At 43.0% G+C, this 14853-nt stretch overlaps 1 protein-coding gene across 8 annotated transcripts in view; it reads right to left on the bottom strand.

Moving 5' to 3' along the window:
- MTUS2 (microtubule associated scaffold protein 2) overlaps positions 1-14853 on the bottom strand; it is a 663520-nt gene that overhangs the window by 458051 nt on the left and 190616 nt on the right. The window contains exon 1 of one of the 8 annotated variants that reach the window (XM_089304270.1): positions 6633-6740. The exons of the other annotated variants lie outside the window; for them this stretch is intronic. The gene's annotated coding sequence lies outside the window, so the exon portion shown is untranslated. Of the gene's footprint in view, positions 1-6632; positions 6741-14853 lie in introns of those variants that run through there. 8 annotated transcript variants of the gene reach the window in all.

The following is a 14853-nucleotide window of genomic DNA, read 5'->3' on the forward strand; positions in this document are numbered from 1 at the left end:
TCCCCAGCCTCAGTAACTTCCCACTAAGCCCCCACACAACAGAACCCAGAGGCCCAACCTCTGCAGCCCCTGGCTCGGAGCTGCCCACAACTGTACTGTTCCAACTGTGTCATCTAGAGTCATGGAGAAGCAAGGCTTCTTTCTGCTAGTAACACTCATAACCACACGTCCCAGGACACCTCTTCCTGGCCATGTCAGTTGCTGTTCTCATTCCACATCCTCAATTAAAGTGCCAAAGGACAGTGAATGAGTATCCCTTATCCAAATGCTTGGGACTGCAAGTGTTCAAATTTCAGAGCTTGTTGGATTTTGGAATATTGGCACAGATTTTAGCAGTTGAGCATTTCTAATCCAAAAATCTGAAATCTGAAATAATTTCTGGGGACACCGAAAGAGTTTTGTACTCTGGGGCATTTCGGCTTTCAGACTTTTAGGTTAGAGATGTTCGACCTATAGCATAGAACTTATCCTAAACTACACTAGTATTCAATGCTTGGCATCTGTTTTTTTTTTTTAATGAACAAAAATTTCCAAATTACAGCTTGTGGATTACAATAGCTTCCCCCCCAATAACTTCCCTCCCACCCACAACGCTCCCCTCTCCCACTCCCTCTCCCCTTCCCTTCACATCAAGATTAATTTTCAATTATCTTTATATACAGAAGATCAATTTAGCATATATTAAGTAAAGATTTCCACATTTTGCACGCACACTGAAACACAAAGTGTAAAATATTATTTGAGTACTAGTTATTGCATTAATTAAACACCTAAGAGTAATTGTGTATTAATTACAGAGTTCAACCAATAGTTTTAAGTAGAACATAAAATGCAACTTTTGTATTGTATAAATCATCTCTAGATTGCTAATAATACTTTTTTTTTTACAGACAGAATTAGACAGTGAGAGAGAAAGACAGAGAGAAAGGTCTTTCTTTTTCCATTGGTTCACCCCCAAAGTGGCCGCTATGGCCAGTGCCTTGGGGCCGGTGCACTGAGCCGATCCGAAGCCAGGAGCCAGGTGCTTCTCCTGGTCTCCCAGGTGGGTGCAGGGCCCAAGGACCTGGGCCATCCTCCACTGTACTCCCGGGACACAGCAGAGAGCTGGACTGGAAGAGGAGCAACAGGGACAGAATCTGGCACCCAAACTGGGACTAGAACCCAGGGTACTGGTGCCGCAGGCAGAGGATTAGCCTAGTGAGCCATGGCGCCAGCCGATTGCTAATAATACTTAATGGACTATGAATGCTATGCAAATAGTTGTTATGCTTTTACTTAGGGAATAATGACACAGAAAAAGTTTGTGTGTGTTCAGCAGAGTTGCAATAGCTTTTTGAATATTTTTTATTCACAATTTGTTGAATCATGCATAGGGAACACATGGACAGCGAGGGCTACCTCTTGCCTCATTAGGGTTAACTATTTCTCTTTATTATGCTTGTATATCTTATTCCCTTTATGAAACTACAGGCTTGGTAGGCTGAAGGTTAACAGCTCTGATGTTTGTTTCCCATGTGGTTTCTAGGATTGCTCCTAGTACAAAATAGGCACTTTGGGTGAAATAATCTTCTCCCAACTGGAGCTCAAAAAGGTGAATGTTCACACAGTGTTCACACTACTTTTAACACAACATGGGCTGTTTGTTTTTCCCAGCTTGCTAAGATGGAGATGGGAAAGCAACAGTTCCCAAATGAGGAACTCCCTGACCCCAGGAGGTGAATCGATGGAAATACATTCTGACCATGTGTGTTTGTCCCAATAATCTATTTAGGAAACAGACTAAAGGAATTTGGGGGAATTTTTATTTACTAGAAGGGAGCATGGCTTTAAGAGACTGAGAAATAGGGCGGTGCAGTTTTGCTTAGCAGCCAGATCTGCTGTGTAATGCTTGATATTCAAACACTGTGCATCAATGTGCAAACTCAATTCTATCTGATTTAATGAAACTTACCACAGAGGCTCCCATGATAGTCCCTGCCTTGTAATAAATTACCCTTCAGAAGAACTTCAGAACACAGAAAAATGCATAAGTTATGAACTCTAAACTCAGTGGTAAATAAAATAATGCAAAAGACAGCAAAATCCTGGCTTTCAAACGTTAGTTGAAATCTCTTTGGTACATGTGTTTGGAGTCTAGGATGGTCCCACAACATTTACTAGGATAATTTTACTTGTAGTCACATGCAAATATTTACATATAATCAATTTATTCACCCCCTTTAGAAAGTTTCAGTGCAATAATTCTTTTATGTTTTCTGCAATTATAATGACTTAGGAATATTCTGGTGTTTCGTTGTACTTGATAAGGTTGTGCATGTTTGTTCTAAATAGGCAAATTACAGGAAGTTTAAAACTCATTACCTGGGGGGCCAGCACTGTAGTGTAGTAGGCTAAGCACTGACATCCCATATGGGTTGCTCCTCTTCTGCTCTCCTCCTCTGCTGATGGTCTGGGAAAGCAGTAGAAGATGGCCCAAATATTTGGGCCCCTGCACCCACATGGGAGACCTGGAAGAAGCTCCTGGCACCTGGCTTAGGATTGGCTCAGCTCCGGCTGTTGCAGCCATTTGGGAAGTGAACCAGAGGATGGAAGACATTTTTGTCCGGCCTTCTCTTCTGTCTGTAACTCTACCTCTCAAATAAGTAAATAAAATCTTAAAAAACATTTTTTATACTTGAGGCCTGTGTTGTGGCACAAAAGTTAAGCCACCACCTGCATTACAAGCATCCCATATGAGCACAGGTTCAACTCCCAGCTACTCCATGTCTGATCCCTGCTAATGCACAGAAGATGTTTCAAGTCTTTGGGCCCTGCAACTGACGTGCGAGCCTGGCAGTCCAGCCTGGCATTTGTGGACATTTTAGGAGTAAATCAGTGGATGGAAGATGTCACTGTCTGTCTCCCTCTCCCTCCCTCCCTCTCTCCCGCCCTCCTTCCCTTCCTCACTCTCTTTCTCTGTACTTCTTTCAAATAAATAAATATTTTTTAAAAAAGAATCCTTGATATTCTCTTAAGTTAACTTTACAAGTTCAGTGTCACTTCAATATAGTTATAAACTGAAATATTGGTTGGGGATGTAAGAATTCTGTAGCTGTCTGTGGTGCTGAATTCTGCAAAAAACATGCCAAATAATACAAAATACAGCAGCTGGCCAAAGCCTGCTTTCAAGTCCTTATCTTACGTACATAATGTGGATGGCATTTTACATTTTATTCTAATATATAAATAGGATTGTGTTCAAAATATCTTTGTTAAAGCAGCAAAAGTTTTTATTTTACACTGAGTAAAAAAAATGAAGACTATTCGTAGATATATCACTCTTTTTTTTCAAGATTTATTTATTTATTTGAAAGGCAGAGTTACAGAGAGGCAGAGGCAGAGGCAGAGGCAGAGGCAGAGAGAGAGAGAGAGAGAGGGAGAGAGAAAGAGAGAGAGAAGTCTTCTATTTGCTGGTCCACTGCCCTGATGTTTGAAATAGCTGGAGTGTACCAATCTGAAGCCAGGAGCCAGGAGCTCTCCCCAGGTCTCCCATGCAGGTGCATGGGACCAAGGGCTTGGGCCATCTTCCACAGCTTTCCCACATCATAGCAGGGAGCTGGATCAGAAGTGGAGCAGCCAGGATTTGGACAGACGCCCACTTGGGATACCGGCACTGCAGACGGTGGCCCCAGATATATCACTGTTATGGTAAAACTTGGATGGAAGAATGATGAAACCAGTGATGCTTTATGAAAAGGGAAAAGGTCCCCAAGAAATCATCTGCTGTGTTCCCCTTTATACACCACCAAACTTGGTTTTTCAAAGGTTAGACCCATCTGACATGGAAGCAGAATATTATGTCATTTCATGTTTAAAGTCTCTCAAAAAAAGTTGCATGTTTCTCCAAAAGAGGCTTCATTTACATTTGCCAACATAAGTCATTTGTTTTCCGCTTTAAAAAAACAAATCCTTTCAGGAGAAATTTCAGCCGGGAACTAGAGGATATTTATTCCTTGTCCATGGTGCTTAGTATTGGTTTTTTGCCTAAGATGATTATTTTATTTCCAAATGGTAATACTTGCACTGCCAATTTTTTTTTAAAAAAGATTTATTTATTTTTTTATTTGAAAGGCAGATTTACAGAAAGGCAAAGGCAAGGAGAGAGAGGTCTTCCATCTGCTGGTTCACTCCCCAGTTGGCTGCAATGGCTGGAGCTGTGCTGATCCGAAGCCAGGAGCCAGGAGCTTCTTCTGGGTCTCCCACATGGGTGAAGGGGCCCAAGGCCTTGAGCCGTCTTCTACTGCTTTCCCAGGCCATAGCAGAGAGCTGGATTGGAAATGGAGCAGCCAGGACTCAAACCGGTACCCATATGGGGTGCCAGCACTGCAGGCGGCAGCTTTACCTGCTATGCCACAGCGCCAGCCACAAGCACTGCCAATTTTACAATAAAAGGACTATAACTGCATAAAAGAGGTACAAGTATGCACTAACCCCCTGGTCCCACCCCAAGACATCGAGTGTGCTAGGTAATATCTCAGACTTAAAAAAAAACTCATATGTTTCATAATTCCAATTTTTCACTTTGCTTGAGTTTCTTCCCATGTAAATTCATGTAGTAAATACTTTATAATTTTTAATGGTCATTTGTGGCATGATTTACTCATGGATTCCTCTACTGTCAGACTTTAGGCTCTTTTCACTTTTTTAGCCTTTTAAAATAACTTTTCACAGAGAATCAATGAACACACAGCTATGGCATCCTTAGTTTCCTTGATATATATTCCTCAAAGCACGTTGTATATTATCGTTAGTGGAGTAAGGGTAGGGATTTGATCTAAATATGTGTCTGAGAGGTGAGCCCATGGGAGGTCTTTATGTCATCAAGGCTTTGATAGGGCCTAGCCATGGGCCTTCAAGAAAACCACCAAAAAAACTATTTCCAACAGTAAGAAAAGTATGAGACCTGTAACCAAACTTTGCCAACGCAGGCAACTGACCATTGTTTCCGGGTTGGAAACCTTACCTTGACTCGCTGGAAAAACCTCAGTTTTCACTTTTTAACTAGACTCTGATCATTTCAGTGAACTTCATATCTTACTGCATATCTCTGAAGTGAAATTATTTTTAGCTATTATTTTTCATGGCAAACATGGGAGACAGGCTGCTTCCGGAAATGACATTTTATCAAGGGGAACTGAGATATTAGAAATGTATGGACTGGCTCCAGAGCATTAGAGCAAAGACCCCTTGCCTAGTGTCCATCTCACTCCTCCAGGCCTCCTAGCCTGGCTTATGGGTATCACCATCTCCCCTGCTAACAGAGATGGACATCTAGAACCTTTCTTGACCCCTCCTCTTTACTGAGCCCAACCTTGTAGCAAGGGCTGTGAGCTGGGCTTCCAAACCTCATCTCCAGAGTGCCTGCCCTTCCCCATCTGCTTCGCTACTGTCTTCTGCTGTAGACACCACTCACAGGTCACCCACCAGTTCTCCAGGCTTCTGCCCTTGATTCTCTAGAGACACATGCATAAGAAGCTTCCTCAATAGGTTCATGGAAAAGCTACACATGGCGTTCAAAACACTTTGCTACCAAAATAAACTTGGGTTTTAATTCGATTTTTCTCTGAACCTTTTGAAGTACCCTCAGATAGAAGGAAAAAGGTTGATTTCAAGGGAAAAGAAAGTAGAATCTTGATTACCAGAGGCTGGAAAGGGGAGGAGGAGAGGGGATGGAGGAAGGTTGTATACGGGCATCCAAATGCAGTCAGACAGGAGTAACAACTTTTCACGTGCTACAGCATACTAGTGACTATAGTCAGAAAACCTCATATATTGTATGAAGAACTAACAGAGAGAAGTTCAGGAGCCAGTGCTGTACTGCAGTGGGGTAAGCTGCCACCTGCAGTGCCACATCCCATATTGGTGCAGATTCGAGTCCCAGCTGCTGCACTTCCTATCCAGCTCCCTGCTAATGCACCTGGGAAAGCAGTGGAAGATGGCCCCAGTTCTTGGGCACCTGTACCCATGTGGGAAAGCCAGAAGAAACTTCAGTTTGGTTCAGCACTGTTGGTTTTGGCCATCTGGGGATTGAACCAGCAAACTGAAGGTTTCTTTCTCTCTCTCTCTCTCTCTCTCTCACTCTCACTCTCTTTCAGTTTCTCTTTGTCTAACTCTGATTGTCAAATAAATAAATCTTTAAAAAGTAGAAGGTCAAATGCTCAGAACATGGAGAAATGATAAATGCCTAAGATGGAAATGGCAACAATTATCCTGATTTGATCATTATACATTGTATACCTGTATCAAATGATCACACTGCACCCCACAAATATGCACAATAATTGAATTAATTAAAAAATAAAGATTTACAGAAGGAGAGTAAGAGAAGACAGGAATGGAGGGATGAGAAGGAAGAAGGAGAGGAAGGGGAAAGGGAGTAGAGGAGAGTATCTGACACATTAATCAAATAGGGTCATTTCTGAGCTACAGATGCTGCAAAGACATCCCTTCCCCAAGCTTTGTGACCCTGTGAAACCTCCCTCTCTCACCTGTCAATGCTCCCCTCTCTCTCAGCTGCAGCCACAGAGTCCTGCCATGTCCACACGGTTTTACGTACCCAATGCCTGGCTCCCTATGTCCATTACATGTCATACCTCAGCCTAATGCACCCTTCCTCCAACAGGTGTTCCCGATGGTCATTCTCAATACCCAGGGATGGCTCCTTGTCATTTCTTTCACAGCCTCTTCCAGCTCTTCCTTATGTAGTTCATGGGTTCACCATCATCCTATCTCAATAGAACAAAAGTTCTATGAGGTTAAGGATGAGCCAAGTCTTGCTCACCACAAACTCCAGTGCCCACAAGAGTGCATCCAGCCCCTCATGAGTGCTCAACAAAAATGTGCACAATAAATTAATATGGACGCATCACTGGGTCTTTCTTAATTTATTTAGCCCTCTGGGTAATGCCTTGCTGGGAGTACATTAATAGTAGAATCACTAAGGAGTGTTAGCAGTGGGAAGAACTGGGACATTAATTAGTTCAACTCTCTCATTTTATAAATGAGGAAACTGTATTGTGACGCTGAGTGGTTTTCTCAAAGCTGGGTAGGGGCCAGGCTCCTCCTGCTCATACCTATGAGTCTAGTGCTCATACCCATCCCCAGATCTGGAACAAGCCTCCTCGGTTAGCAGGGCAGGAAAAACAAGATGGCGTGGAGACACAACTCCAAGGGGTTCTGAGATGCACCTGATTTGTTGATCATTGAGTTTTATCCAAGGAAAAATAGGAATTAAAGATAAATAAAACAGGAATCCCAATCCCCAAAGAATTATGACCTCCTGAGGGAAAAGGATATAATGGATACAATGTAGCTACAGCCAGTAACTATGATAATGAACTCAAGGCAGGGTATGAAACAGAAACACTACACACCAAACAATGGTAAGAAGGAGATCAGAATTCCAACAGAGGGATTGGTGAGAATGAGGTTGTTTGACTCTTCTCCACACATATGAACGTGAGTGCATTTGTGGATGCAGGACATTTCTCAAGGCTTTAAGCTGGCCACATAACATGCACCACAACAGCTACACCATTTAAGGCCTGGGGCTGGACTTTAAGGAATGCTAAAGTGGCTTGTTGCACCAGCTACCCACTTCCTCAAGCTCTATTTATTTGTTATTCCCCCAGGAAGTACTAAGGAAAGGAGGCCACTGTGAAACTCAAATCCGTTAAACTCTGCTTGCTCTAGAAAGGATCTGATTAGGAAAGAGGACAAAATAAGACCTGAAATGAAGCATGGGGATTATCTGTAGATTTCAATTATCTTTACAATCCCTATCTACATATCAGAAAAAAACTGGGATTTATCTAGTCTGGTGGAGGAAGAATATTTTTTTACACTGAATTTAAATGATAGGCAGTTTCAAAAGGCAGCAAGAACACTGTTTTTGATTGTCAAGAGCCAATGATAAATTCTCTGCCACTACTTCATGAGACAGGTGAGAAAAACTAACATCATCAAGATTAATATGCTATCTACAATTCAAGCTAAGATGCAATTTGTTCTAATAGCAGTATTACGTGCCTGTGTTTATCAATGGGAGACTAGAAAGAAACATATGGACTCCGAATCTAGATAAAAACACAAATTTTTTGAATTACAGAAAATGAAATGTATTTACAGATAAGTGTTTCAACTGGTCCCCCAAGGGCTGAAATATACATAGCTTTTGCTTTTGTCCTGTTGGAGGAGTGAACAATGACTTTTTTAAAAAAAGATGTATTTATTTATTTGAAAGTCAGAGTTACAGAGAGAGAAGGAGAGACAGAGAAAGATAGAGAGAGGTCTTCCATCCACTGGTTCACTCCCCCACTGGCCACAATGGACGGGGCTGTGCTGATCCAGAGCCAGGAGCCAGGAGCTTCCTCTGGTTTTCCCATGCGGTGCAGGGGTCCAAGGACTTGGGCCATCTCCCACTGTTTTCCCAGAACATAGCAGAGAGCTAGATCAGAAGTGGAGCAGCTGGGGCTTGAACCAGTGCTCATACGGGATGCCAGCAGTGCAGGTGGCAGCTTTACCCACTATGACTCAGCACCAGCCCATGGGCAATGAAAAGTGAAATTCAGGGGCAGGTATTTAGCCTAGTGGTTAAGACACCAGTTAAGATGCCATGTCCCATGGCTTGTGCTGTTCCATAGCTGGTGAAGCTGCTGCCTGCAGTGCCAGCATCACATATTTGCATGGGTTCAAGTCCTGACTGCTCTGCGTCCAATCCAGCTTCCTGCTGATATGCCTGAGAAGGCAGTGGGGGATGGCCCAAGTGCTTGGGCTCCTGCGCCCACCTGGGAGACTTGGAAGAAGCTCCGGTCTCCTGGACCAGCTCTGGCTGTTGAGCAATTGAGGCTGGCAGATGGAAGGTGTCTTTCAACCTCTCTCTGTGACTCTGACTTTCAAACAGAATGAATAAATCTTAAAAAAAAAAAAGTTACCATGTCCCATCTTAGAATGCCTGGGTTTGAGTCCTGGCTTCAGCTCAGATTCTACCTTCCTGCTAATACACACCCTGACAGGTGGCAGTAATTAGGCTCAAGTAGTTAGGTCCATGACATGTGGGAGATTCAAACTGAGTTCCTGGCTCCAAATAATTCGAAGAGTAAACCAATGTATGTTGTGTGTCATATGTGTTGCATTTGTCATGTGTATTGTATATTCATTCTCTGCATGGGTTGTCTGTAGGGAAATTTACTTAGCGATTAAAGATTTTCTTCAATGAGAGAGAGAGATAGAGAGAAAGAGAAAGTCTCATTCACTGGTTCATTCTCCAAACATGCATAACAGCCAGGACTGGGTCAGGCTGAAACAGTGAACCAGGAACTCAGTCTGGTTTGCTATGTGGGTGGCAGGCAGCCAATTACTTGACCTGCTGCCATCTCCCAGGGCAAGCATTAGCAAGAAGCTGAAATCAGGAGCAGAGCTAGGGTTCAAACCGAGGGAATCTAGTGGGGCATATGGACATCACATGTGTGTCATGTGTGTTGTCTTGTGTATTGTGTGTGTGCATCTAAAACATCATTTAGCCCTTTGTCCTCCATATCTCAACAACTAAAGCAAATGCATAGAGCACACATCACATAGCTTTAGATTCCAATCTGCTTTTTGGCGCCTCACTCTTAATTTGAGTAACTAAGAATTACCAAATATGTAAGAAGGCCTTAAAATGAGAAAAGACATTAAGAAATACAAAAAAAAGTAAAGCTTTGTTTTAATTTACATGCAATAAATGCACTCTTTTTGGTGTATAGCTCTCAGTTTTGACAAATGCATGGAGAAAACATCAACATAGTCAAGATGAGGGGGAGCCACACGGCCCCAAAACCTTCTCTCACCATAACTTTACCTCTTTGTAATCAGCCCCCCCCCCAGGCTCTAGCAAACACTGATCTGTTCTCCATCCCTATTGCTTCAATCACACAGCATGTTGCCTTTTTTTTTTTTTTTTTGACAGAGTGGACAGTGAGAGAGAGAGACAGAGAGAAAGGTCTTCCTTTGCCGTTGGTTCATCCTCCAATGGCTGCCGCGGCTGGTGCGCTGTGGCCGGCGCACCACGCTGATCCAAAGCCAGGAGCCAGGTGCTTCTCCTGGTCTCCCATGGGGTGCAGGGCCCAACCACTTGGGCCATCCTCCACTGCACTCCCGGGCCATAGCAGAGAGCTGGCCTGGAAGAGGGGCAACTGGGACAGAATCCAGCGCCCTGACCAGGACTAGAACCGGGTGTGCCGGTGCCGCTAGGTGGAGGATTAGCCTGTTGAGCCGCGACACCGGCCAGCATGTTACCTTTTAAGTATGGCTTCCTCACTTTTAACAGGGATCAATCTAGAAAACAAGTTTATTATATTACTATTATTGAAAAGTTCATTTAATTTTTAATTAATCTGGCATGTTGTCATACTCACATTTATTAAATTAATATTAGTATAGAATGCATATAGCATCCACTGTTCATCCATATTACTATATGTATCAATAGTTTGTTCCTTTTTATTGCTGAATGTTCTTCTACTGTATGACTGTATTACATCTGTGTAGACATTACCCAGTTGAAAGACAAAAGAAAACATTTTAAAATACTGATTAATTCCATCGCTTCTCGGCCTTTTGGCTAAGATCAAGTGTGTAAAATACTGATTAATTCCCTCAGAGAATGCATAAAATAGATTTACAATGCTATGAAAAGGGATGGCCAGAGAATGAATACTAGATCATAGAAATCTTAAAAATATGATACTTAAAATATAAAAATCAACAGAAGACTTGAAAAATAAAGTATAGAAGATATCTCAGAAATCAGAAATCAGAAATCAGAACCAATGGTGCAAAGCTAAAAGAATGAGAAGATCAATTTAGGAATTCTAAATTCTAATATATCTGCAGGAAAAAAAAGAAGAGAAAACAAGAGAAGAAAATTCCCGAAGAAACAAAACAAGAAAATTCTTAACACTGACACAAGTCTCCAGAACAGGGCTTATCATCGGAGTTACAGAAAACACAAACTGGCGTATTGCAAAGCACCACACTGATATCAGTGCTCTCAAAATAAAGAGAAGGCGCCAAGTCTTTCAGAGAGAGAAAACAGATCATATTGGAAATGGACTTCTACACAGTAAAAATTAAGACCTGAAGTGAAGGGAACCATGGTAACATTGCAAGGAAAAAGGATTTTTACACAGATTTCTATACCTTGCTAAACTATCAAGTGTGAGCACAGAATAAATCCACTTCCAAATACACAATAACTCAAGAATATATATATTTTACAAAACACGAGGGGGTATGCTTCTGCTAAATGGTGATGCAGATGAGTAAAGAAGACAGGGTGAGAGAAGAAGAGAGCAGGACAGGTGGACCAAAAGGAAGCAAGCAGTGACCAGGCCCAGAGGTGAGCCCGTTCATAGTGGAATGAACAAGATTGTGGCAGGTGGACGCAGTGAGAAGAACACAACACGTGCCCCCAACGTGTTTGGATATTTGTATTTGGTGAGTGCTCTGCAGCATTTGGGAACTCTCTGTCCAAATGATACAACAGGTTGTTTCTTCTGTTTGTTTTTCTAAGAACTAAGAAACTGTTGAGCATGAGCCACAGTGAATAAGATGCTACTTATGATGTCTATAAGCCATACTGGATTCCCTCAGTTCGAACCCTAGCTCTGCTCCTGATTCCAGCTCCCAGCTAATGCTCACCCTGGGAGATGGCAGCAGGTCAAGTAATTGGCTGCCTGCCACCCACATAGCAAACCAGACTGAGTTCCTGGTTCACTGTTTCAGCCTGACCCAGTCCTGGCTGTTATGCATGTTTGGGGAATGAACAAGTGGATGAGACATCTCTCTCTCTCTCTCTCTCTCGTTGAAGAAAATCTTTAATCGCTAAGCAAATTTCCCTACAGGCAACCCATGCAGGTCTTTCTCTGAAGGGCCAGGGCAGGGAATGGGCCCTGGTACCTGGCTCAGCATAGTAAGGCAGTGCTGAGCCAAATGGCAAGACAGTAAACACTAGAACTATTTCCTCTTTCTTTCCAGGAAAGAAAGCAGCAATGAGCAGTGTTTGCCTCCTGCAGCATGAATCAGCCTCAGAGGTGAAACTGAAATCCTAGGACATTAACAGTTAGTAAATGACATGTAATAGATATACGATGTAAACAGTTTCTGCTGACTTACCCAAATTTTGGAAGTCTTGGAAAAGGGAAACTGGAAATATGCATTAAGAGCTGAATTACCTACCACTGAGAGAAAAAACCAACTGAACACATCCAAAACTGATAACAAGAAATAGAAAAAGAGTCTATTCTGATAATGGTGGAGCTAGAAATTGGAAGAAGCTGCACACTGGTTTGAAATCCGTGGCCTCTGAAGACAAGGAATTGGAGTGGGAAAAGCAGGCAGAGGGCTGCAGTTTCTGTTTCAAGATTCTGAATGCTGCAGGACGTGTTTAAAAATTTGAAGCTGCTGTTTTCTTATGGATTCATGAAATAAAAACTACAGCAAAGTCCTAAGATTTAGAGCATTTTAATGGTGAATAAAGCAATAAGCTCATTTACAAAGATGGAGTTTGTACTTCCACTCCAACTGAAGTTTTATTCGATGACCAGGAACTGAACAGACTGGATATTCTTGTTGAAATGCAAGACATCTGAATCTGAAATGGATCCAGAAGAAAACCAGGTGCATTTCCAGCTTGTGCAGACAAGGGCAGACCCTACACTTACAGACGCTGAGTGAGAGAATGGAGAATGGAGACAGCATTTCCTTCTGTGCCTGAGCTCAACAGAAGAAGTCTGCAGAAATCCTGAGTGAGACACAGTGTCACAAGAGTCAAAGACTGGATCCAGGCAAAGGAAATTTTCAGATTTTCCAGCTCCCTGTGGAGTGGCAGCTCAGGATATTTCTGAACCATCCAGCATGTTCTATCAGGGAGAGCACTACTCAGAAGGCACAGTCTCCTGATGTCCTGTCTTAAGGAGATTTTTGAAAATTGCTTGTTGTTAGGCTTCTTATACTGACTGCCATAAAAAGACAAGACAGAGACAAAGGGGAATGGTGAACAATGAAGAGGAATGTGGCACCCTCTACTTTGAATTGAGCTTCTAGCTCTTCTGACTCTGTGCTAACTCACTAATCTCATGCATTTTAATGAACTAAAAACACTGGCTTGTAACTTTGTTGTGAGGACTAGGAAAAATGTATGTAAAACTCATAGCACATAGTGGATCTAAAATAAGGAGGAGTATTATGCTACTGCATGAAAATACACAAACAGACTCATTGATGAACAACTGTTGGGCTACAGAAGGGACTAATGGCCACAGAACCAAAACACGAGCTTTGATGTAGTTTCCACCTGCTTCGTTCCTATCAGCATCCACTGCACAGAGCTCTGTATCTGAACTTGGGTTTAGCAGCAGCTTGGAGTGTTCTCCACTGCTTCGCAGCTCTTTGCTCTGCCCATCTCAAGCCCAGCTCTAAGGCCATCCCCATCTCCATCTGTCTTCTGGTTCTGGGACATGCCTCTCTCCATTCTAGAACTTGTACAGCCAGTCAATGCAGGATAAATATCGAGTCTCTTCAAGAAATGGATTCACATACAGTAGGGGCCTGGGGAAAGTCTCTGTGAGGCAGAATTTCATCTATTAAAGAATTGGCTGTAGTCAGACATGAATTGTCACTATGGGCCATCTGCCAGGACACATAGTTTCATCTTGCAAAAGCAGATAACACAATACTACTCGTATCATTTTCAGCATGATTTCCATGCAGCGTATTCCTGGAGAGCAGATTCTGCGCTCAGCTGGTCTCCTAGTACACACAGTGCTTTGGTGAATACTCTGTACTGGGTTAATGCTACTAGGTTAATTTGGGCTAGGAAAGAGCAGAGTTCCAAGATATTGGTACCACTACTAGAGAAGGCTAACAGTCCTGTACCATAACACACCTGAGTCACATCCGCAATAGTCAACCTAGAATTCTGTACATGGTGTTGATAAAGGTCACCAGCTAGCTCTCTTGGCCTGCACCCCACTTATGGCACTTAGCCCTTCTGTCTCTATTATTCTTGGTGATTTCTGTGTGTGCCTCCTCCCTACCAATCCCTGCCCTACTCTGTTCCAGACCAGACTTCTCTTTAGGAGAGAGTCGTTGCCTTTCAGCACCTGTAAATCCCTTCCCATCCCAGAACAACTTTCACCTAACAGAAACTCAAGAAAACTGATGAGCTCACAGATGAAACTTGTTTCTTCTGATCTGAGGATAGGCTAGCACTGTGCTCCAAGCCATGCCCATGAATTCTAGCCTCACTCCAGCTTCTGGGCAGGCACTACTTCCCCAAAGAGCTCTTATGTACCTCCTTGAGGTCCCACTCTGGCTGTGCAGGGCCCTTTGGCTGTCAGGCTGATGGGCTGAGCCACAGGAGCTCTGCTGTCAGAATGCAGTTCATTCATTCACTGCATTTGTGTTGAGCATCACAAAAAAAGTGGCCCAGATGCTAGGAACAAAGAGGTGCTGAGACAGGAGTTCTCACTGCAGGAGGGAGAGGGACTCGGTCTGTGAATCTGGTCAATCCCGTATGGCCTCACTGGCCGCACTGCAGCAGACAACAGGTGATGGGGAAATCCCTCTTGCTGTCCCTAAGTCCTCCCTGATCCCACAGAACCTGCTCATCAGGAACCAGACACCCATGTTCCTCTGAATTCCCACACATTTTCCTTACTTGTGATTCTTACCGCTTTCTACCTGGTACAACTATGTTCTACATCCTTGTCTTTTCTTCTAGACTTTCAGCATCTTGGGAACAGGATCCCAGCCCAGTGTAACTGTGTATCC

Source organism: Oryctolagus cuniculus, chromosome 9 (assembly GCF_051225735.1).
Source record: "Oryctolagus cuniculus isolate XC-2025 breed Fujian yellow rabbit chromosome 9, ASM5122573v1, whole genome shotgun sequence".
NCBI classification, from domain to species: domain Eukaryota; kingdom Metazoa; phylum Chordata; class Mammalia; order Lagomorpha; family Leporidae; genus Oryctolagus; species Oryctolagus cuniculus.